General features: G+C 44.9%; 1 pseudogene; it reads right to left on the bottom strand.

Annotated features, from left to right (window-relative positions):
* Positions 1-1854: 1854 nt before the first annotated feature.
* Positions 1855-2788, bottom strand: LOC140897054 (olfactory receptor 51G2-like; annotated as a pseudogene).
* Positions 2789-3520: the final 732 nt, after the last annotated feature.

The raw sequence follows: 3520 nt of genomic DNA, 5'->3' as shown, positions 1-3520 counted from the left end.
ATCTGTCTCAGAGGGTTCATAGGTTTCACAGATTAACAGAAACTCCTCAGCAAATTTGACAGAGTTTTCCTGTGGTTTGGGAAAACTTTTAACTATAGATAAAAGTTCTGTACGAGTGCAGGGCTTATAATCCCATATGGACTCACTTTCTCCTATCTTAAGGACTCGTAAGGGTGCCACAACAGTTTGATCAGAGTCTCTCATTAACCTCCCATCAGGTTCTCTTTTCCAAGAAAAGATGTCAAGAGAATCTTTGCAGTCTGCTTTGGATTTCTTCTTCATAATATTTTGCAGAGCTGCGAGGCCAATGAGGGTATCTTCACTTTCATTATCTGTAGTCACTGAAGATTTTTTCTTTTCTGATTTCTTATTTGCGCAGGAGTATGGTGGGGGTCGGGTTTGATCCGGATCATTGCACAGGACTGGGCAAAGGGGAGCGCTCAGACTAGTGGTGGGAGAGACTGCATCCAATTGAACTGTTAGTTTTTTGATAGAATTTTTAAGAGAGGTGAGTTTTGACTCAGTCCATCTACGATTTGCCTCTTCCCACCAGTGCATGAAGCAGTCTACTTCTCCTCTCTCCAATTTGGTTTTTGGGAGGACGAGTTTGCTTTTTAAAGCATCCACTCGATCCTTGTCCCAAGAACCTAACAGTGGCCACTGTAATTTGGGGTTCTCTAGAGCTAATTTGGACCATTTTTCAAGAAACCTACAAGAGTCCGGACCCCTCCTAAAATACATAAAATAAGCTGGAGTTCCCCTAGGGAACTGTTCTACCTTAGACTTCTGACTACCCATCCAGGAGGACTTCACACAGCACTCACACAAGAAGGAAATTCGTGCTCAGCAGAACGGTGCCCGGTGCAAAACACAGAAAGGAGCCCACAGGCTACTGCCTCAACTGCCCTTGCTTTCACACCAGGGGTTATACCCAAGGCGTGGTGCGGCTGCAGCTGTGCAGATTCCACTTATTCAGACCGTGGGGACGGGGACCCCTTGGTCAGCCAGTCTCCGGACAGAGATGGCTCCCAGATTCACACACACACCACGGGGAAGACTGATAGACACAAAGACAAGACAGTCCTCAAACCGGTTAAAGCACAAAAAATAATAATTACCTGAGACGTCTGACTCCAGAAGCTGGATCCAAAGACCCCTACCCAAACAGAGTGGGAACCACCAAGTTCAATGGCGTAGACTGCACTGCTGCTGTGTACCTTTCTGTCTTGTGGAGGATCGCTTGGACTAAGCCTCCAGGTGCCGGCTACCACGATCGTCCTGCAAGGCAGTCAGGGATCACACAGCCTCAGTGAAGCTGCTTGCCATCTTGGTGGGACCTCCAAATTGTCAAAGTTTGACTCAGACTCACAATTTATCAGACCACTCTGTTTTATTAGCAAAGCTGCTCTGCTAATACATTTAGAAGTGAGCCCCCTGAGTGGGGCTTGTGTCTCTTAATTTATACAGCTTGCTGGAGAACAAGTTACAGAGAAGTTACAGACAAAAGAAGAAAAAGATTTTAGTCACCACCCTCCGAGATCCCTGAGACCAGTCACGTATCTTCAATTACCTGCCACCCTTAACAATCTCCTTTAACAGCTTCCAGTTAACTTAAGTAATTGCCCTTCACACCTTCCATTCTGATGCCTGCTTCTTAGACGTGCTGGCTCTATCTTAATTCCTTCTCCATTCAAAAGCTAACTGTCCCCACGTGTGCTCCCTCAGATACTTTGTAACATGTTTTGGCATGCCCTCTCATATACAATGTATCCACCATGTCCCCTTATACAACGTTATACTTATACAATGTTATACTTCCACACTAGTATGGGAGGAGCGTGAGGAACTCACCCTTCAGTTGATGAACATCCTGATTATCTTTGCATGAAGTTGTTTGCTTTTCACACTGTACACAATGGGGTTCATTAGGGGTGGGACCAGCAGATAGAAGTAGCCCAGGACAAACTGAAGCAAGTGAGAAGAGCTATTCCCAAATCTGTGTATCACAGACAAGCCGATCTCTGGTATGTAGAAGAGCAGGACAGCACAGAGGTGGGAAACGCAGGTGTTCAAGGCCCTGAGATACTCTGCATGGGACACGACATTCAGCACTGTTTTGATGATCATCACATAAGAGAGGAAGATGAGCAACGAGTCCGACCCAATGGTTAAGACTAGAGTAGACACGTCATAGATATTGTTGACTGTGATATCCGAACAAGCTAGCTTCATGACCTCCTGATATATGCAGTAGGAATGGGAAAGAATATTAGTTTGACAGTATTGGAACCATTTCAGCAGAAAAGGGAATGGTAATACTAAGACCACCCTTCTTACCACAAACAGCAGTCCCATTTTGGATAACCTCCATGGAGTTAAGATGGAGGCATATCTCAGTGGGTTACAGATTGCAATGAAGCGGTCAAAGGCCATCAACAAGAGGAAGGAGGATTCCATACATTGAAGCAAGTGGATGAAGAACAGCTGGGCAAAACAGGCATCAAGGCTGATCTCCCTAGAGTTGAACAAGAACATGCCCAGTATCGTTGGTATGGTAGATATTGATAAGCCAAGGTCCGTGATGGACAACATGGAAAGAAAATGTGCATGGGCTCATGGAGGCTTGGATCTGTTTTATAATGAACAGAATGACTGAATTTCCTACTATTGAAATAACATATATTAAGCAGAAAGGGACAGAGATCCAGAGATAGACATCTTCCTTTCCAGGTATCCCGGTGAGAAGGAAAATTGTAAATTGGAATTTGGTATCATTGACAGCTGACATAATGGACTGGGCAGGTTCAAGGAGTTTTCAGCGTTCCTTCCTGAAAGGAAAAAGAACAGAAGACTAGCTGATATTTAATTAGACATCTTTCTGCTCTGAGTGCAAGTCTAGAGACTCCCAGGAGCTCAAGAAAGATCAGCAAAAACACACTCTTGGATTTACACCATTAATAGGAAGACAGGCACTGGCAGACTGGATCAGACCTGTAGCCCATCTAGTGCACTATCCAGTGGCCAGTTCCAGAAGCTTCAGAGGCAGGTGGAAGAAACCCTGCAATAGGGAGCAATGAGATAACCAGCACCCAGGGAAAGTTTCCCCTTGACAACCACTAGTTAGACATATTTTGTGGTGTAAATCAGGAGGGTCTACAGCCCTTTCCAATTACCCCTATAACCATCCAGCCCCTCTTTGAATCCTGCTATAGTCTCATCCCCAGTGATATCTTGTGGCTGGGAGTTCCGCAGCCTATTTGATAACTGTGATTTTACAGTTGTAACTTTCACATAGACACCCTTTCTGGCCCTTCACTTCTGAGTGTGGCCCATTGTATCATGACTCGTGCATGAACACATAGCAAGTGCATGGTGAAAGCGGTCGTTGTATTATCTGTCCTCCATTGAAGCTATTTGTAAATGTGTTTCATTGCCTCATTATATACATTCTTTTCACTTTCTCCACTCCTGTCAAGGTTCCCTCCCTACTGTGAACTATAGGGTACAGATGTGGGGACCC

Source organism: Lepidochelys kempii, chromosome 1 (genome assembly GCF_965140285.1).
Source record: "Lepidochelys kempii isolate rLepKem1 chromosome 1, rLepKem1.hap1, whole genome shotgun sequence".
NCBI classification, from domain to species: Eukaryota; Metazoa; Chordata; order Testudines; family Cheloniidae; genus Lepidochelys; species Lepidochelys kempii.
This window is presented reverse-complemented; position numbering and strand designations above follow the sequence as displayed.